The sequence below is a fragment of the Gastrolobium bilobum genome, unplaced genomic scaffold, assembly GCF_033153095.1.
Source record: "Gastrolobium bilobum isolate Gb01-03AN ecotype WA unplaced genomic scaffold, APGP_CSIRO_Gbil_v1 utg19582, whole genome shotgun sequence".
Taxonomy (NCBI): domain Eukaryota; kingdom Viridiplantae; phylum Streptophyta; class Magnoliopsida; order Fabales; family Fabaceae; genus Gastrolobium; species Gastrolobium bilobum.
In genome coordinates this window covers 84,624-108,043 of record NW_026897571.1, presented here as the reverse complement: position 1 = coordinate 108,043, position 23,420 = coordinate 84,624, and positions in this window count along the sequence as shown.

Here is a 23,420-nt window from a genome sequence, read left to right as displayed (position 1 = left end):
TTCTCAACAATTTCTGTGATCTGTCCAACAACTATTGGAATGGGCGAGATTAGTAGAGGATATTGATGAAAAGAATGCTTGTCGAGATGACAAGATGCTAGCGAGATGGTCTGATTACCTTGGCGAGATAACGAGGCTAATACTCCAATATTTGGGCGAGTTGAAGAGACTGGGGAGTGTATCGCAAGGCACTCCGACGCTCAAGCCAGTTCAATATTCAATATGGTTCAAGTATTCAATGATAGATGATCTTACCTTGGCTAAATGTTTTTGTACTTATAATGGAAGGGTGCATTGCTTATGCTGCCTTTGTACGGCAATGTTCAACTTCATTGGTACATAATTAATGGTGGCCTTTCACAAGTTGTATAGTAGGCGACATGCATATAAGTAGGCTAGCCTTTGTAGGTGTTGCGGTGAGAAGGTGTTGTCTTTTATTGGTTTTATGTGGTGGTCAAGTGGTTTTGAGCTGCTGATCTAGTCAGTCCCAATTGTTTGTACAATTGGGCAAGTGGTTGTCACTTCAGTTGGCGAGATGCCCACAGTTTCTACGCGGGATGTATGTGTTTACTTTAGAGTTAAGTCATGATTTTTGGGCCCTTAATTTGGGCCTCTCTTTGGACTGGGCCTTCATCTTGCCATTATGAGGTCCAGATCACTCCCCCTCAAGTGTAAAAGTCACCATTGATATGTTATTCCCCATCTCTTTGAGTACTCCAAGCCCGAGTACTCAACTCACCTCTAGCCAATTACCTGCTAACTCAAGCCCAACCCAGCTCTAATATCACTGTCAGGCAGGTCAAAGGGAGTCCATGGCGTGGGAACATGACGGCTCATGAGGCTTAACCCCAATATAAATAGGATTGATAGGGGACCTAGCAAAACTCCTAATCAGCAGTGTGTCTGATGGTTCTACCCATCACAGAATCTCAATCAGACACTAATGTCTATATTGTGCTGTCTAACTAGGCTCGATACTAATAGATACCAAAAGCCCAACTTAACATGATCACAATGGGCTTATTATAGCAGATTAAATTGGAATGTCTATTAACCCGATTATTTTAAGAAATACAAAAAAAAATATTAATTAATATTGCCCATATATATAAAAAATTAACATTCTCCCACTTAGGATCATTGTTGTTAAAATCTCGATTTATCACTACGATTTTACGCTTTTACGATTTTTTTCGTCAAAACGATTTTACTAATATTCCAAACGCTTTCACGTTTTTACGATTTTTTTACATTACGATTTTACGTTTTATGATTTTTTTTAATCCCCTTCCGATTTTACTTAAGATCTCGATTTTAACAAAATTTCTTGGGATATATTAATTTATTTTATTTTAAAAATAATTTTATTTGAAAACGACTCTATAGGGTTAATAACACGGGAAAAAAAAAATTTACGTGTCCACGATTTTGAAAATAATATTCCAATTCCAGCATCTCAATCCAATATGACCTTATTGTAGGAACATGGCGATCAATATGTCAAAAATAACATAACATGTGACCTTCCATATTCACATACAATAAGCATCATATCTTCATGAATTATAGGCTTTATAATAACCCTAACCTGAGTAATATGGATTTGGGATATGATTAATGATTTAATCATGAAATTAATGGTCTAATGAACTATAAGTGGGGGAAATATAATGAAATATTTTTAATGAAGGTTTAAAGTCAAGTTAGATGAGTTAAATGGATGAGAGGACGTGATTGTGAACACGTGTTTAATAGTTTAACTTTAAGGACACTGAAATTAGTTCTTATATATCTATGTTTCAAAACGTAAACAGAACCATTTCTCTTCCTTCTTCTTCGTGAAACCGTGAGCTCCATAGGTGGAAAGCTTGAATTCTATCTTCTTGTGTGATTGATGAATCAACAATGTTCCAACTTGAGAGTTGCTTAGAATCTTGATACCAACATAAATTATATTTCAAAAGTAATTGAAAGCTTTAGTGTGGAGAGATCTTCCTCTATATATGTGATGGTTTAGTGGGTTTTTAGACCAAAGGAGACTTGTTTAACATTATTCAAAGATTGGAGAACGTTCTTGGATCAAATCTTGGTAAGTTGATGTTTCGAAATCTTCTTTTCATTCAAGTTTGAATATCATTGATTTCTAGGTTGTATATTGTCATTTTTTTATGGGTGACATGGTTAAAGGCTTGTGTAGCCTTAGGTCCTTTGGAAAGTATGCTAAGGAACTAAAATATTTGGTAGAAATGTGATTAAATCATCATTTGGACAATGATTTGGTTTTTTCCAAAATCAAATGTGTTTTAGTGTGGTTTTTTTACAATGCAAGTAATTGACTATTTGCGATTGATGTCTGTTGTTGCCATTGAATTCTAGGAGTGACTTCAATGGTGGGATAAAAGTGAGCAGCCATTGGATCAAGCAATGGGGTTTGGCACTTGAATCTTCATTGGATCAAGCTTTGAATTTTCTTGTCGCTTGTGATTTGAGTTGGTGGATTTGATAGAAAAGCTACTGCAGGTAAGCTTTCGGACCTTAGGGTTAATCCCATGATAGCTCCACCAGACTCGGAAGGAGTTGTGGTATTATAAAGTATATGTAATTGCATAGATTTGATGTGATGCATTTGATATATGTATGTGTATGCTATGTTTATGCACCAGTTATATGTCAAGGAGTTCCCTTGTGTAATTCATAGAGTGTAGTGTCTAGCTGGCCAGTAGGATCATTGTTATTGCGGCATGAGAATTTTGGAGGAATGTTTGGATGAGCATTATTTTCATAGCATGGGTATGTATATGTTGCATCATGTGGTTTATTGCTTTTATGCTGAAGTGAGCTTGGGCGGAGGAATCCTTAAAGGACCATTAGTTTACTAAGATATATATGTATATCTCACCCTGTGTTGTGGGATCCCCTTTCAAGTATAGATGATGTCGGAGCATTCATTGGCAGAAGGCCACAATAGATATAGATGGACACATGTTTATATTTTGAGACAGTATTTTGGATTACTGTTGCTGAGCATGTAAATGTAATCTTATTGTGAGGCATGTATTGATGATGCATAGGGAACTTAATGTATGATCGTGTTATTTTATACCACCTATGATGTATGTGGGATGTAGGGTTGTGATCATGCTTTTGGTATTTGCTAAGTTCCTGGTTATGTAATTATTAGACTATTGTGTATTCTGACTTGTTTCCTTTATGGAAGGATTGGTATGCCTATTTGGAAAATTGAGATTGTATTAGTATTTATTGAACTATTTATCATGTTGAGATACCATGTGGGAATTATCCCTAGATGTCCGATAAATAATCGGAGCTCTATCCATTTTGTTTGGGCGATGTTGGTAAGAGATTATCACCTTGTGTGATTAACTATCATCATTGTCGTGTGAAGCCATGTTGTTTATGGGAACTTCATGGTGGTATAATATGTTTAAGCAAGATTAGATGTTTTTCGCAATTTGTATGAGTTATAATTACAACATGAATTGTGTATAAATACGGAAAATGTTTTAATCAGAAAATAGTATTTTTTTTAGAGAAAAAGTAAAAAGTTTATCCGTATTTTAATCAACTGTTGTTATTGTAACTGCGCTTAATATCATACATAATGATTGTTAGAAATATATTGTATAATTAGGGTTTCCTTATTTCTTATGTAATTAGGGTTTCCTTATTTCTTTTGTATTAGGTTTGGGCTTTGCCCATTAGAGTGTCTATATATTGTAAATGCTTCTTCATATCAATACACATAATATTATTTTCAATGTTCCTCTCTTCTCTCTCGTTATTCAACATGGTATCAGAGCCTAAGGAACGTTGATTTTTTCTCTCGTTGTTCATTCATGTTGCTCAGGCTTTCTCTAGTACCTCTGCTTCAGAGTTACCTTCCAGTGCACAACCTCCAGCTGCTCTTCTAAATGAATTTGTGACTTGGTGGTCTGAGAAGCAAACATCAGGTCCCACTGCATCCATTGCTCCCTCTGGTAATTCTTTTGCTGGCATCTCTTAGTTGCACTCTACAGGCCCTTGGACTCTTGATTCTGGGGCTTCTTATCATATTTCTGGTAATAAGTCCTTATTCACTTCCCTTTGTACTACTGGTTCTTTTCCGACGATTACTATGGCCAATGGGTCTCTGGTCCAATCAAGGGGGATTGACACGGTTCTTCTTTTACCCAATTTATCTCTGGATCATGTTCTATATGTGCCCGATTCTCCTTTTAACTTACTTTCTGTTAGTCGTTTGACCAAATCCATTGACTGTGTTGTTTATTTTACTAAAACCTCTGTCATCTTTCAGGATCGGAGTTCGGGGAAGGAGATTACCAAAGGATGTGAGTCTCAGGGCCTCTATCAACTAGTTCCCTCTTCTTCAGCTTGCTCCTCTGTGGATTCTCCTCTTATTATCCATGCTCGTCTGGGCCATCCTAGTCTTGCAAAGCTTCAGAAGATGGTTCCCCATTTATCGTCTATTTCTACTTTAAATTGTGAGTCTTGTCAGTTTGGGAAACATACTCGTAGTTCGTTTCCGAGTCGTCTTAGACGTCAAGTTGTTTCTCCTTTTTCTGTGGTTCACTCTGATGTTTGGGGACCAAGTCGTCAGTCTTCTACTTTGGGTTTTAAGTACTTTGTTACTTTTATTGATGATTATTCCAGATGTACTTGGTTATTTTTAATGAAAAAGAGGTCTGAGTTATTTCCTATTTTTCAGTTATTTTATAATGAAATAAAAACTCAGTATGGTATTCATATTCGTACTTTTCGTAGTGATAATGCATGTGAGTACTTATCTCATCAATTTCAACATTTCTTTTCATCTCATGGCATTCTTCATCAAACATCTTGCCCTCATACACCTCAACAAAATGGTGTAGCCGAGCGCAAGAATCGCCATCTGGTTAAAACCACTCGTGCCTTGTTAATTGATGGTAATGTTCCATACACCTTCTGGGGTGATGCTGTACTTACTGCATGTTATCTCATTAATCGCATGCCATCATCTGTTCTAAATCATAAGGTACCTCACTCTATTTTATTTTCTCATCAGGCTTTATATCCTTTAACTCCACATGTGTTTGGTTCTACGTGTTTTGTTCATCATCTTGATCCAGGTTTGGATAAATTAGCTCCCAAGTCTCATAAATGTGTTTTTCTGGGTTACCCTCGATCTCATAAGGGTTACCGTTGCTACTCTCCCACTTTACGTCGATACTTTATCTCGGCGGATGTCTCCTTTTTTGAATCAGTTCCATTCTTTGGATCCTCTACTACTCCTGTTGACACTGATTCTGTACAGTCATCTTTCCCAGGTGACCTTTTTTACCTTCCGTCTTTGCCCGTCCATGCTTCTGACTCTCCTTCTATCACCTCTTCTGCTGATGAGAACGAGCATAGTTCGTCAAATGTCTCTGTGGACTCACATTCACCTGCATCTCCTCTCACGGCTTCGGTCCCACCTTCTGATAGTGATCTTCCCATTGCTCTTCGTAAGGGTACTCATGATACTCGCCCTCCGGCCAGGTATACAGTCAATATTAGTTACCATCGTCTTTCTCCATCTTATTTTGCTTGTTTTTCCTCTTTGTCCTCTGTATCTGTTCCTAAGACTACAGGTGATGCACTTTCACATTCAGGATGGAGACAAGCTATGATTGATGAAATGAGTGCTCTTCATCATAATGGCACATGGGATCTGGTGCCTCTACCTTCTGGAAAATCTGTGGTTGGTTGCAGATGGATTTATGCTGTTAAGGTTGGACCTGATGGTCAAGTGGATAGTCTTAAAGCTCGCTTGGTGGCGAAGGGTTTCACTCAGGTCTTTGGCTTGGATTTTATTGATACTTTTTCTCCTGTGGCGAAAATGTCTACTGTTCGCCTTTTTATTGTCATGGCTGCTATTCGTCATTGGCCTCTCTACCAACTGGATATCAAGAATGCTTTTCTTCATAGAGATCTTGAGGAAGAAATTTATATGGAGCAACCTCCTGGATTTGTTGCTCAGGGGGAGTCTGGTCTTGTTTGTCGTCTTCGTGAGTCTCTCTAGGGCCTCAAACAATTTCCAAGAGCTTGGTTTGGTAAATTTAGCAGTGTTGTTCAACAATTTGGCATGACTCGGAGTTCAGCTGATCACTCTCTCTTTTATCGTCATTCTGCTTATGGATCTATTTATCTCGTGGTATATGTGGATGATATTGTCATCACAGAAAGTGATCAGCATGGGATCACTCAATTGAAACAATATTTATGTCATCATTTTCAGACTAAGGATCTTGGGAAACTTCGATACTTCTTGTGAATCGAAGTGGCCCAATCTAAAACTGGTGTTGTGATATCTCAGAGGAAATATGCTCTGGATATTCTTGAAGAAACTGCTCTGTTGAATTCAAAGTCTGTTGATACTCCTATGGATCCAAGTATCAAGCTTCTACCAAATCAGGGAGAGCCCTTTTCAGATCCTGAGCAGTATAGAAGATTGGTTAGAAAATTGAACTACCTCATAGTCACTCGGCCTGATATTTCCTTTGCAGTTAGTGTTGTCAGTCAATTTCTCAACTCTCCATGTCAAGAACATTGGAATGCAGTCATCTGTATCCTTAAGTATATCAAGGCATCTCCAGGAAAAGGCCTTGAATATGAAGATAAAGGTCATGATAAAGTTGTTGGGTACTGTGATGCTGATTGGGCTGGTTGTCCAACTGATAGGAGATCTACTTCTGGGTATTGTGTCTTTGTTGGAGGTAACTTGATTTCCTGGAAAAATAAGAAACAAAGCGTAGTTGCTAGATCAAGTGCTGAAGCAGAATACCGCTCAATGGCGACTACTACTTGCGAGCTCATCTGGCTTAAACAGCTTCTCAGAGAGCTTAAGTTTGGAGATACTGGATATGCAACTCTCATTTGTGATAATCAAGCAGCTCTACATATTTCATCAAATCCAGTGTTTCATGAAAGAACCAAGCATATAGAAATAGATTGTAACTTTGTTCGAGAAAAGGTTCTTGCTGGTGAAATTAAAACTAGCTTTGTACCCTCTAATGAGTAATTAGCAGGTGTGTTTACAAAATCTTTGAGGGGCCCTCGAATAGAATTTATATGTAACAAGCTTGGTGCATATGACCTATACGCTCCAGCTTGAGGGGGAGTGTTAGAAATATATTGTATAATTAGGGTTTCCTTGTTTCTTATGTAATTAGGGTTTCCTTATTTCTTATGTAATTAGGGTTTCCTTATTTCTTTTGTATTAGGTTTGGGCTTAGCCCATTAGAGTGTCTATATATTGTAAATGCTTCTTCATATCAATACACACAATATTATTTTCAATGTTCCTCTATTCTCTCTCGTTATTCAACAATGATAACAAACTGGTTCTAGAACAGGGTGTTACAGGCTTAGCAATGTAGTAAGAATTAGAGCCAAAATGTGATCAACAATATAATGCACTAATTCTTATCGATCCTCAATGTAATTTCTCAACAACATGAAATTATATTAGTGCAATTTTCAAGCAATATGAAATTACTCTCCATAATGCAATTTCTAAACAACATAAAATTGCATTTTCAATCCAATTTCTTAACAACATGAAATTGAATTAAGGCAATTTCCAAACGACATGAAATTGCACAGGTCAAAAAAACCAACATGTCACAATACAACATAAGATCTCAAAAGTTGTGACATCTAGACATTTTTAAGCTCACAACATGTTTAAAGATACTATTTCATACATATATTTCTCAGACGAGAAGAGAAATAACAATCGTAATGATCATCAATAAAATTCAAACAAAAGTCACAAAATAATCATCAGTTTGCATACAAAAGTGACTAGAAAAGAAAACTAAATATAACTCACATTAATAAAAGGAATCAAAAGAATCTAAAACACTCAAAAGAAAGCTTCAAGTACAACTCCCTCTAATTAAAGGAATCAAAAGTACGGGGCTCATTGAGGCCATGTGAAAAAAAAGAGAAAAAAAAAATATGGACCTCATACATTTTTATGTGTGTAGAAGATAATTTTTACAACAGAGATACGTTAAACCTTATTTATAATAATATTAAAATTATTTATAAGCTATAATTAAAAGAAATGGTTTTAATTAAAAGAAGAAAAAAATATTAAATGATAAGAATGCATTTTCATACGATAATGTTTTAAAAAAGATAAGTTTGTCACATTGTAACACCTATCATTTTACTTTTAAACCTAACTTTTCTAAATAAAAAATCATAATTAGTTGTGACATACTCATTATAATCTCCAGATATTTGTATACCACATAATATTTTTGTTAAAGTAAATGAGTACAAGTTTAAATTCAACTGTTGAAGAATATATCCAATATTGCATGGAAAAATTCGAAGTAGGGAGCATATTCCAGAATCAATCTGTTCCAATATTTTATAATTTCTTTTTATATATATCCATCAATTTATTAATTTTCCTGTTAATCTGATTCGAGCATTGTCGAACTCATGATAAGGGACAGTTCTTTCAAAATTATTTTCTCCATTTTCAGAACTCAAATTCAAGATTTTTAGTTAAAAAGAAAAGAATATTCCTACCCTTTGCAGAAATTGTGAACCTACTTCCCTTTGGATAAGTCAAACTCTGGAATTTAACCGAGTTAATACTAGACTAACAACTCTTGGATCAATCAATAACTTTCACATTTCATTATTAATAATCAGCGGCAGCGATCATTCACCCTAATTTCTTTTCGGCTCCGCCACTAAACTCGTTAAAAAATATGGGAAAACATTGTAAAACTAAAAAAAAAAAAAAATCAATAATAACAATCACACTAATATAACTACTATAATTTGAACTGAGATTTTGTATACTTTATTATCATTAAATATGATAAATTAGTGAACTTAGGATTAAAATTAAAAGGGAACGCTATACATGCATAAGTTCAATTAAAAAAAATAAACATAGTACATATTTTAATGAATCACTTAATTAAATTTTATTCTAACAAGAAGTATTATATTATTTATTAATAATAAATAAAATGAATTACTTCTTTTTTTATTTTTTCTAATATTCGTCTAAGAAAAATTGAAAAGAAGGTTAACAAACTATTAAATCCCTTGAATGTTATAGTAAAATTTAAAAGCCAATTAAAATTTTTAAAAACTTTTTAACTGTTTTATATTTTATATCTTTTGAAATGTTACCCTAAAATATTGAAACAAATTTGATATTAAAAATACGAGTAAAATCGTTTAAGAAAATGAGGGAGACCTTACCTCGGAAAATACAAAAGCAAAAGTGAGGTATTTTATAATACCTCTTCCTTCTTTTATTTCTCCTTCACCTACCAACAATCGAACCAGGGACATGGTAGTGTTTTAATCCAACATCCACCATATCGACCATGAATGTTGATGGACATAGCTGGCATGTTTTTTATTTAAAACATGAGACTCGCTAACATTAATTTCTTTTAACATCACATGGGTCTCTTATACTGTTGGCATCAATGATTTTGGGCCTACGGGCTAGATCCTAAAACAGTTCAAAGACTATATATATAGATTTACCTTAACCCTGAACATTTTGCCTGACGATAAATGGTTCATATTCGTAGTGGCTGGCTAGGACGAAGTGAAAATCTTCATTTATCATTAGAAAAATATAATATGGGAAAAGTGTGTATAATTTTAAAGGATGTAAAGTTGTGTCATTTTAAGAGAGAGAAAGAGATAGATAAAGGAGGAGAGAGAGTTGACAAAAAAAAATAAAGGTGTGGGTCCCACCTCTTTGTGAGAGTGAAAGGATGTAAGTTGTGTAATTTTAAATGATAGACACTTTTCCCATATAATATAGCTACGATCTACTTATCCAACCTGAGTGATATAGGACAAATTGGAATGAAGCAGCTGGTTGATTAAGGCAATAATAAATTTGGTGGCCACTTCTAATTTTAACGAAATAACGCGAGGAGTGAAGATACATTTTTGTGAACATGCAACGTTCTGAGTGGAATAGGATTTTTCTTCATTTGAAATGTAACCGTGAACTTTCACAAAGTTGAAAGTATACATTTAGTCACAAGTATTAAAAAGTAACACGTAGTTTAGGGCTTCAAGGCATTCTTTATAGTGCGGAAACCGCAATAGGATATGTATGAATGTATGACTACGAAATTCATATTTCCGGATGTATTATCAGTCAATAAAGTTTAATTATTCTCAATCTGTTCAAGAGTGAACAAATATACCATGTGTCAAGTGTTTGAGCTCTTTCATCTTTGTACGAAATAGATATATGTCTAAATAGGTTAGTTTGTCTCATTAGTCTCTAGTTCGTTAGGCCAAAAAATTCACAAGGCCAAATGGCCGATTATAATAAAGGTTTGCACAGGCCAAAAGTCCTATGGACTAGGGTTAGTCTGGGGTCACCCAAAATTATAATTTTAACAAATATCTTTTATATTATATTCAATACATTCAAAATCATTTTAACAAATAAATAATGACCACTTTCATAACAAATTTTATATAAAATAAAAAATTTTGATAATTTAATTTTTAATAAAATAATATTTATATACAAATACACAAGTGAAAATGTCAACAAAATTTTAATATAAGTGAAAATTAAATTTTACTATATTTGCTAAGTTTCATTATTAAAGAATATCATTAAATGAATACTTTTTTACCAGAAGTCATAACAACACCATTCCTAACAACAACTTTAATGGAAAACCAAAAAGAGCAATAGAAAAATGACATTAATACCAGAATTGAATAATTGTTCCTAGCACACTATACATTTGAAAGTCTCATGTTTTACTCGTCTTATGCTTGACCCATACATGTATTGCTTGAACTCTACGATCAAAGTCTCTACAATCAGGAAAGCAAATTAAACACATACAATTATACAATGTACTTATCTAAAATTTCAATTACAATAGACATAGCTAATATAATTAGCTAGATAAGGAGGCGAGCACATATATTTGATTTGAAAAGCACTACGATAAGAGACATGTATATAGGTGTAAGCATTTGCAATTTTTTCTATCAAAACATCTTTCTTAATAACACTAAATATGTGAACCAAGGTGTTGGAGTGTCTTCTTTTCACTTTTGGCTCAGTGTTAAAGATGTCATTTCGAGATCCCGGTTTAATAACTTGACCAACTTTTGGAGTCCTTATCTCTTTCATGCAATGATAACCTCTTTCAACCTGGATATTTCACTCAAATTGGGTTCTGTTAGCCCCTTTGGATATATAGAAAATGGAAAATTCATTCCTCCCTTGTCCACATCGGATATTGAAATGGATGATAACGAAGTTCAGGAGGCTGTAAAACATATTAACCAAATTCTGGAAGGTTTACAAATTGTAATGATTTTCATTTGCTTTGGGGCCTTTGAGCCCCCTTTTTAACTATACTAAATATTGTCGGGCTTGTTCCCAATTTTTATCTTTATGTTATTTTGCTTTTTTGCAAATAATGTTTGGATGTTTTGGAAATTCATTTTATAGATCGACTTAGTTAGCACAGGTATTTTTAACTCAGATTTCATGACCTGGCCAAGGTTTTTTATGCAGATTCTGCTTTCTTGATCTAACCGGATTTTATTTAACTAGGTTTTCAAACTTAACTTTTTGCCATTTTAAATCATATAATTTTGTGTCATTTTATAACTATCATAATTGGAAAAAATCTTTGTCATTTTAAATCATATAATGATACAAAATTATATCCTTTAAAATGATAAATATTTTTTTCATTATAATTTGAACTGAGATTTTGTATACTTTCTTATCACTAAATATGATAAATTAGTGAAGCTAGGATTAAAATTAAAAGGGAACGCTATATATGCATCAGTGCAATTAAAAATATAAACATACTATGTATTTTTAATGAATAAGTTAATTAAATTTTATACTAACAAGAAGTATTACATTATTTATTATTAAATAAATAATATAATTAATTACTTCTTTTTATAATTATTTTTTCTAATATTCGTCTATGAAAAATTAAAAAGAAAGTTAACAAACTATTAAATCCTTTGAATGTTAAAATAAAATTTGAAAACCAATTAAAAAGAAGTATATATTGTTTTTTCTATATTAAGGTCTATTGTTTTATATATATTTTCTAAATTAGATAAAATAAATCAATACAACATTTATGATTAGTGTTATTAATTCCTTTAAAACAATTTTACTTATTATAATAATAATAATCGATTTAAAAATGCTCGCCAACAGGATTGAACTCATTACTTAATCTATATACCTAAAACATTTATGATTAGGTGCCTCGCCTTTCGTTCCACTCCTCTTCTGTCGCTCTCATCTTAATAAGAAAAGAATCTTTCCCGGAAAAAATAACATCATAACACGGATATTGTGAAAGCAAAAGAGAGGTATTATATAATACCTCATTGTAGTAACCATTTTTTTTTTTTTTTTGGATTCTACCAGCATTCGAACCAGGACCAGTATGGTGTTGTCCTCCAACAAGCAACAACTACCACATTGACCACGAATGCTAGTGCCATTAGCCTGCATCTTTTAAATATAACAAGGCTCGCTAACAATGGCCCGAGCTCACTTCTTTTAACGTCACATGGGTCTCTTAGACTGCCGGCATCAATGATTTTGGGCCTACGGGCCTAATAAACTTTACGGGTAGACTCCTGAAACAGTTGACAGACTATCTAGATTTACGTTAACCCTGAACATTTTGCCTCACGACAAATGGTTCATAAATCATAATGGGATGTAGAGATGAGAAAATGGATGGCCCGTCCGGTAAAATATGGGTTGAAAACTTTAACTCATCTTATTTTGTAGTAGGTTGGTAGGTCAACCTACTTAAAAATAAAAAATATTAATTTTATAATATTACTTATCTTCATTTCACAATTTTTTTAGTTTTTTTTTTCAATCTCAAACTTAAATGTACATTAATATTCAGTCATATATTTTTTAGAAACTTATTTTTGATTCTATATATGGATAACCTTTGTTATAAATAAAATTTTTCTTCTTTATTTTTTTTAGAGGAGTATTAAGATAAAAAAAAATGCATATCATAAAAATTTAGTGACAAATAAAGTACTACCCAATAGAAATAAAAAAAAACCTGACCTGCGGGCCAACCCGTCCCGACCCACCACCAACCGATTTTGACCCACAACTAAGCGCGGTGGGTTGAGGTGGGTTGGTGGATTGAAATGCATAATCTCCCCTGCCCCACCCCGTTTTGGCGGGTTGACCCTTCAGGTTCAACCCATATTGTCCACCTCTAATGACTTATATTGCACTGACATTAATGCGGGACGCGACACTATATTCCAATTCATCAATTTCAAAAAATATTAAATTTTGACACGTTTTAATATTAAATGATATTTTTAATTTATGTAGTGTATATTATATTTAATATTCAATGATTTAATAAAAAAAGTGAAGCTAAACTTATAATACCTATTAATTTTATAAAGAAACATAAGATATGACAAATTTTTATATTAAACCCAATGAAATTTTCATGCGTATATAGTGCTTGTAATTATTGGATTCTAGTCTATCATATCAAATTAATCACTGAACATAACTCAAGTGTTTGGGCTCTTTCACCCTTGTCCCAAATAGATATACCCTATTCAGGTTTTGCAAAGTAGCGGAAGATAACAAAGGAGCCACGTTTGACTACTAAACAAACAGGACGAATTGCATAAATTTTTCTTTTCTAAGTTACACCTGTTGGGCTTCCTCCTTCAATGCTAAGCCCAAGCTCATTTGAGGGATTTCCTAAAAACCCTAACCCTAAATTCCACCTCCTCTATATATACTCATTAGTTGAGGTGGAGGCTAGGTCAGATTTGAGAGAACAAATTTGAGAAAATTATTTGATTGTTTGAGTAAAGCTTTATGCTTTGCATTTGAGAGATCTCTAGAGAGAGTTTGAGTGAAACATCTCTATGGTAGTTTGATTATCACCATTGTTGGAGAGGTTGAGTTAACCACCTTTTGATTATTTGTAACCATTATTTTCATAGTAGATTTCTGATCTGGACTAGGTCCCGTGGGTTTTTACTTCTTCATTGGAGAAGGTTTTCTCACGTTAAATCTGGTTGTGTTCTTCTTCTCTCTCTCCTGTGTTTACGTTTTGATTTTTCCGCTGCGCTGCCTGACCTGGTGAAGTTCAGGCTGAGGTATTGCCGAGATCCGAGATCAGGATCTTATTGATTGACTTCTGCACAAAGGCCCCTGAGCCGAGCTTGAGGGAACCGAGATTTCCCAACAACACCATAGGAGGGGAATATTTACAAAAGGGCTGATGTTCTCACCACATCATCTAAAAGTCATAAATTTGATTCATATAATTGTAAATTCTTTCAATAAACTTTTATGTAAGTATACATGGGAATATCATTCTCACAAAGAAAATTGCTTAGTGAAGGAGAAAATAATAGTGAGTAAAATGAAAAAAATAATAAAATATATTACATATTTCATATTTAGGAAAGGAGAACGTACTCCTTTGATATTAAAAATATACTTTCATTTTTTAAGCGATTTTATCACTCTCTTATCATATTTAATCTTATCTTCTTAAATCTGATTAAGTTATGCATTGTTTTGATGTATTAAGAGTTTCAGTTGTATAAACTTATATTATACGATGGTCACACTAAACAACTAAAAATATCATAATGTATAGTATAAGTTTATACTATAATATATTATGCATCACACCAAACATACCCTAACAAGTAACAACTGTTACATCAATAAATAACTATTAAATCATAAATTAGCAAACTAAGGATTAAAATTAAAATGGAACGCTATATATGCATAAGTGCAATTAAAAAAAAACATACTATATATTTTTAATGAATCACTTAATTAAATTTTATACTAACGAAATGTATTATATTATTTATTAATAATAAATAAAATGAATTACTTCTTTTTATTATTATTTTTCTAATATTCGTCTAAGAAAAATTAAAATGAAAGTTAAAAAGCTATTAAATCCCTTGAAAGTTATCGTAAAATTTAAAAGCCAATTAAAAATTTTAAAAACTCTTTAACTATTTTATATCTTTCAAAATGTTACCCTAAAATATTAAAAAAAAATGATATTAAAAATACGAGTAAAATCGTTTGAGAAAGTGAGACGGCCTCGGAAAATACAAAAGCAAAAGAGAGGTATTATATAATACCTCATTTTTTTTTCTTTCATTCTTTCTTGTTCTTCATCTACCAGCATTCGAACCAGGGACATTGTAGTTGGCTTCCAACAACAACCATATCAACCACGAATGCTGGTGATCTCAATCCACAAGTTCTTTGTTTAAAATTGAGACTCGCTAAAAATGGCCCAAGCTCACACTATATTGCAAATCAACCTGGGCATGTCAAGTTGACCCACTAACCCATTAAAATATTCATAAAAAAAAAAAATCATACTTTTAGATAAAAAAAAATATAACCATACCTTAGAGATTAAAATTTAAAAGTATCAACAATTTTGATTTTATCAATTTAATTTTTTTTTTATTTCCATTTAAATTGTAGTGAGAAAATAATTCTTTCAACCTGCAATCAAAAGTTACTTACAATGTGAAAATGTTTACTGATTCATATGAAGCAGTTATGTTAAAGATCAAAACTGGGGTCAAAATATTGACCTTATAGATGCCTACCCATCAAAACCTAACCAAACAATCAAGCCAAATCAAATAAAAAAAGAAGAAGGAGAGAACAATATTACAAAGGTCATCTTGAAGAGTCCAAATAAAGATCAATCAATTCAGAGGGAAGATAAAAAAATATCATGAAAAAGATGTGAATATGCACTTCGTGCAAAAAGATATAACGACCCTTTTCAATACTCTCCATGTCTGAGGCTAGTTTCTTTGATTACTTTATATTGTCATATAAGGGTGAGTATTCGATACAACTAGTGCACTCATATATAGCTATATGAATAGTGGAATAAAACAGAGTTTCAGATTTATAAAAACGGGAAGAGAAATGATATATAAAGAGTAAAGACATATGCCCTCTACCTTTGTCTCATTGCTTATGAATCATGATGGCTATTTCTTTAATGAAGTAATTGTGAAATTCAAAGTTTTAGATGGCTTAGTATATTTAATGATAGTGAAATTATTTTTGTTAACATTAAAATAGTAAAATTTAAAATTCAAAAGAGAGCAATAAATATTGATAATAAAATTCAAAATTTCAAAATGCACCGCAAGAGGAACAACTTGAAATTGGGTGCTATAATTCTAAGTAAATCAAATTTATTTGTTATTCATAAACAAAATAACAATAAAGACGCAAAATTTTCATTTATCTAAATAATTAATTGAGTATAACACGTGTCATAAAAATATTATATCATTTGTCGATATTTTGTTGAAGTAGAAATGTCACACATAAAAATTTTACAAAACCGATTCTTTTATGAGAAAAATATTTCTGCAGTTAATGTAGATAAGTTATCTGCATTTATTTTCAAAATAACGTCATTTTGCGATTGAAAGATTAGAAAATTATAATTATAAAGACTGTAATAACCCTGATATAAACTAAAATTACAAAAACACCATGATTTTTGCCCAAAAACGATATCGTATTAGGTTTATTGCAGATAACTTATCTGCAATAACTGCAGAAAAAGTGAACCCTTCTTTTATTATCCAATTACAATTCTATAATTATTATTATTTTTTTTTTTTTTTATCTGAACTTATTATTGAATGATTGAGAGATTGATTTCTTTATGTGCTAGTTTAAAATTCGAACTCAAATAAAGCATACAGCGCACCTGTAGTCCAAATTAACGAATTTGTAATTGGGAGTGAGACGCGCAAATATTATCAAAGATAACACGTACTGCTAAAGTCATTTAATATCCAATTGATGATAATTAATTATGTGAAAAGTGTGTTATTTTAAAGTATGTAAAACTGTGTTATTTCAATAGAGAGAATAAAATATATCATAAAGAAAAGAAAGTGGACAAAAAAAAAATATGGGTCATACCTCTATGTCATTTAAAAAAATAAATATTCCTCACAAAAAAAGACAAATATTTTTTTCAGTAATTAATTTTTTAAGCTGTAGAAAAAGACAGATATATTCAGAAACAAAAACTTTGTAATTTCCTAAACTCTGTTTACATCGTCGATGGAGGCATTAGGCCAAAAGTGAAAACGAGTTTCATTAAGCTCCAAATTTGCCAAGCCATACATTGTAATTATCCTTCCTTTAAAAAAAGTATTTTGCGACATATTTCTATAACAATATGAAAATTGTTTATAAGCTATTATTAAAAAACTGGTTTTAATTAGAAGAAAGAAAAATATAAAATGATAAAAATGCAATTTCATAAAATAATTTTTAAAAAAAAAGTTTGTCACATTGTAACACTTACCTTTTTCCTTTTTATGCCTAACTTTTTCAAATCACAATTGGTTACTACGTACTCATAATAACCTCTGTACAAATATTTTATTCCAAATCTCCGCCATTAAATTCGGAAAAACCTTATGAAACTGAAAGAAAGAAAAATAATAACAATCAGACAATTATAACTATTACAATGGGGGAAAATATTTATCATTTTAAAGGATATAATTTTGTGTAATTTTAAATTAAATTACTGTATTTTTTGTGAATTTTTACTTTCTCTCTTATACACAATATGAGGAGGAGAGAAAAAAAGAAAATATCATAAAGAAGAGAGAATATAAAGATCCACCACATTAGTTTCGCTTAAAACAATACTTTAAAATCATAAATATTTTCCCCCTTATAATTGAACTAAGATTTTGTATACTTTATTATCATTAAATATGATAAATTAGTGAAGCTAGGATTAAAATTAAAAGGGAACGCTATAGTCTACCAAAAAAAAAAGGGAACGCTATATATGCATCAGTGCAATTAAAAATATAAACATACTATATAATTTTAATGAATCTGTTACTTAAAGTTTATACTAACAAGAAGTATTAAATTATTTATTAACAACAAATAAGATTAATTACTTCTTTTCATTATTATTTTGAAAATAAATTAAATTTTTAAAAAACGTTTTAAATGTTTTCTATTTTCTATTTTCTATTTTATTAAAAATTACCATAAAATATTAAAAAAATGTGATATTAAAAATACAGTAAAATCGTTTAAGAAAATGAAGGGACGTACCACTTTGCCCTTGCCATCCTTTCTCCTTAATTAAGTATATCTTAATCACACATTGCCCACAAGTGAGAGAGCTGATGTTTGGAAAGATATATGAAAATGTAAAGGCTCACAGAGAATCAAACTGTTTTTGTGGAAGGTAGACCATGGTAAGCTCCCAACAAAAAAGAAAATGGCAAGATTGAATCTGGGAGGTCTAATGTGTACTCTGTGTAACAGTGGAGATGAAACTTTAATGCATTCATTGAGAGATTGCTATTTTGCTAGGAAGTTATGGGATGGGTTGGCAGCTAGCATGGTTTGCATTGATTTTTTAACACCAGATGAATAAGAGTGGATCATGGCCAACTTGAAAGTAAACACTGAAGTTATAAGAGGTATTTCTTGGCACACAGTTTTTGCGGTGGCTGTTTGGAAGATTTGGCAATGGAGGAATGAAAGGCTTCATGGAGTCCAAGGGAATCCAAATGCATACAACCTGCACAATATAATTATGTATGCTGAGGAGATATGGACAATTGTTAATAGGAAAGAAAATGGCATAGAGCATGGAGCAAAAGAGGAGATCTTAATACATTGGAATTTTCCTGAAGTGGGATGGGTTAAAGTAAACATTGATGGAGCGGTCAAAGGGAATCCGGGAATGGCAGCGTGTGGGGGAGTGATTAGAGATTGTTATGGTAAGTGGTTGAATATATTCTCTTACCGGATTGGTGTTTGTAATGCTAATGTGGCAGAACTATGGGGAATTTTAAAGGGGATGGAAATGGCATGGGAAGCAGGTTGGAGGAAAGTTATCATTGAAAGTAATTCTGAAGTAGCAATCACATGGCTCACCCAAGTTGGAGAGCCAGCCTGTGAGTCTCATATTGTGACTCGGATACGAGCATGGATGAATAAGGATTGAACAGTGAAATTAAATCACACATATAGAGAAGGGAATTATTGTGCTGATTGACTCTCTAATCTCCCATTTGAAAATCTAGATCAAGAGGATTTATGCTCTTTTTCAGATCTCTCAGTGGGATTTATTTACTGTATTTAGCTGATTTAAGTGATTTGGGTAGAACTCGTTGTATCTCTTCTTCTTAGCCCGACTGGGGTCATTCCACATACAGGATACCAAAAAAAGTATATCTTATTTTTTTTGTAGAAAGGTAGCATTGAAATTTGAACATAGGACCTCATCATTCCATCAATTCTAGAAGCTTAAATATATATTGTTATATTATAAATTAAAAAGTTCAAATGAGGTGGAAAAAATTGCGAGAAGATAACTCAATACAACATTTATGATTAGTGTTATTTATTCCTTTAAAACAATTTTACTTATAATAATAAGAGAAAACTTCATTTTTCACCCATTGTGATTTTGTGATTTATCATTTGACTCTCCGCCTGTGATTTTAAACTTATCATTTAGACCCATTGCGCTTAAATAATTGATCATTTAATCCTCTGTGATTTCATATTTTCACTTAGACTCCTTGTAGTTAAAAATATTCTCACTTAAACCCTTGTAGTTTAAAAATAAAAAATTTAAAAAAATAAATAAGAGGAAAATAAATTTTCCCTCTTTTTATTTTATATCCTCACCTAAAGCATTTAAGGTTTAAAAACAAAATAAATTCTAAGAAAATTCACTTATTTTTATCAAGAAAATAAATTCAAATCAAATATTTTTATTTTATCTATTTAAAGAAAGTAAATATCTTATTTTGATAGTACATATTTAATTTATCATAAATAATATTTTTTTTAATTTCATCTTAAATAATATTTTTAATTTCAAATATATTTTTAAAATAAAAAAATTAAAATAATCTTTTTAATTTCAAACCCTAAATGCATTACATAAGGATATAAAATAAAAAAGAGAGAAAATTTATTTTAAATATATTTTTAAAATGCTTATTTTTTAAACCACAAGGGATTTAAGTGAAAATTTTTGTAACCACAAAGGGTCTAAGTAAAAATTTGAAACCATAGGGGATTAAATGATAAATTCTTTCAGCACAGTCGGTCTCAGTGATAAGTTTAAAATCACAGAGAGTCAAATGATAAATCACAATGGGTGAAAATGAATTTTTCCCTAATAATAATAATAATAATAATAATAATCGATTTAAAAATGCCTCCAACAGGATTGAACTTGAGAGCTCCACTAGAATCTCTCCCTGAAATTTACTAAAAAAAATTAATAAGAAAAGAATCTTTCCCGGAAAAAACAACATTACTTATGACACGGAAAATATGTAAGCAAAAGAGAGGTATTATATAATACCTCATTGTATGTAGCATGTTTTTCTTTTTCTTCTTTCTCTACCAGCATTCGAACCATGACCATTATGGTGTTGTCCTGCAACAAGCAACAACTACCATATTGACCATGAATGCCAGTGACCTTAGACTGCATGTTTTTGTTTAAATATAATGAGCCTCGCTCGCTAACAATGGCCCAGGCTCACTTCTTCTTTTCTTTTTTTGGAGAATACCAGGCTCACTTCTTTTAACGTCACATGGTCTCTTGTACTGCTGGCATCAACGATTTTGGGCCTACGGGCTAGATCCTGAAACAGTTAAAATACTATGGTCATGTTTGGTGCATAATATAGGATAAACTCTGATAGTATAAGGTTTAATTGAATTTTAATACTATTCAGCGTTCGACACGGTATTGTATAAGATAATATAATTTAATATTTAGTAATGCACTGTATAATACTATATATGATAAAAATAAATATTTTAATAAAAACATCCTTTAATAAAGAATTTATATAATTCTTCAAAAAATGTCATAAGATATTAATTTTTATAAAAATTTATTGATCAATGTATCTAAAATATAAAAAAAATTTATAAAAAAAAAAAATTCAATATTTTAAAAATTAATATATTGAAAAATTAATTTTTATTTTAATAGATTAATGTTAAAGTAATATATTAATTTTTGATAATTACATTGGTCAACGATATTAATACATCAATCTCTTATCAGGTTTTATCCCTCACCCTTAGGCCGGATTAAGTTATACATCGTTTTGATGTATTAAGGGATTATGATGCATAAGCTTATACTACGATGATCACACCAAATAACTGAAAATGTTATAATGTATAGTATAAACTTATACTATCATGCATTATATGTCACACCAAACAAGCCGTATATAGATTTAGCTGTTAAAAAAAAAGACTATATAGATTTACGTTGACGTTGAACGTTTTGCGCGACAACAAATGGTTCATACCATAGTAGCTAGGAGGGGGTGAAAATCCTCATTTGTCATGAGCTAATATAATACAGCTAGGAGCTACCTACCCTACCTGAGTGACAAAGGACAAATTGGAATGAAATAGCTGGTTGATTAAGGCAAAGACAAATTTGGTGGCCATTCGTAATTTAAAAATTAATGCAAATTAATTTGAAATGTAGCCATCAACTTTCATCGAAGTTGAAAGTACACAATTAGTCGCAAGTATTGAAAATTAACACGTAGTTTAATTGGAGAATATTTTTGGATAAGATCAGATCAATGTAGTTTGTTATAGTTTGTTATGATGTACATCTTGTTACCTAGTTTAATGTGTTTTGTTATGATAGGATAGAGTTGTTTACGTAGGTTGCGGTCTATTATTTTTAGTCTTATCTTTTTGTACTGATATGCCTTATATTAAAGGCACCATTGAACCCAGTAAAACACAAGCTTTACGATACCAAATTTATTATGGTATCAGAGCAGGTTCGAACACTTCCGCAAAACTCTGATCAAAGTTGATAGCTGGTGTGCAGCCTGGTCTCATTTAGTCGCAGAAACAACAATGGCACTGGATGAGGATCAGCAACCTGCAACAACATATTCAGCAATGACTCCTGAGATTATTAATCGCCTATTGAGTTTGGTTGAGCAGCCTCGCTCAACAGACAAGCTTTATGCTAATGCAGAAAATTATGCAGTATGGATCATCGATAGTGGGGCATCCCAACATATGACAGGGTTGCTTTCGGTGCTCTGTGATGTCAAGAATATTGAAGCCTTGCCTGTGAGGTTGCCGAACGGGACAACTACTTATGCAATGAAGCAAGGAACAGCAATATTGAATAATAATTTGAAACTGACTAATGTGTTATATGTACCAAATCTGAGATGCAATTTAATATCAGTTGGCCAGCTTGTGCGTTCAGATAACAAGAATATCATTTTCACTGATAAAGCTTGCATTTTGCAGGACCGAATGATGAAGATGGAGATTGACTTGGGTGAATTACGTGAAGGAGTGTATGTGCTCGTGCAAAAACCTGCAACCGTAGCAGCTGTTCGTGCAAGTAATCTCGTTGACCTTTGGCATAAACGCCTAGGCCACGCATCTCATGAAGTCGTACGTTTTCTTCCTGGTGCATTGTCAGTTAAATTTAGTGAAATAAATAACAAGGCATGTGACATTTGTTATCGTGCTAAGCAAACGAGAACTCCATTTTCTTTGAATGATCGACGGAGTAAACAGTGTTTTGAGCTTGTTCATTGTGACACTTGGGGGCCTTATAAAACTGCTGCATCAAGTGGTGCACATTATTTTCTCACACTTGTTGATGATTATAGCAGATCTGTATGGGTGTTTCTGATGGCGGAAAAGAGTGAAACATATAATTGTGTGAAACGGTTTCTTGCTATGGTGCATAATCAATTCGATAAAACAGTAAAAGTCATGAGCAGTGATAACGGAACTGAGTTCACTTCACACAGAATGATTCAATTGTATGCAGATAACGGTATTATACATCAAAAATCATGTGTGCACACGCCACAACAGAACGGAAGAGTTGAACGGAAACACAGGCACATATTAAATGTTGCTCGTGCCTTGCGATTCGAAGCTCATCTGCCTTTGGAGTTTTGGGGAGACTGTATCTTGACAGCAGCCCATTTGATAAATAGAACACCCACAAAATTGCATGGAGGAAAGACACCATTTGAGCTACTACATGGAGTTGCACCCAGATATGATCGTTTGAAGGTTTTTGGGTGTTTATGCTACACGCACCCTAAACCTAGACCCACTGATAAATTTGCAGCACGATCACGTAGATGCGTCTTTGTTGGGTATCCTTTTGACAAGCAAGGATGGAAAGTTTATGATCTTGAAACAGGTGATTACCTTGTGTCTAGGGATGTGAAGTTCC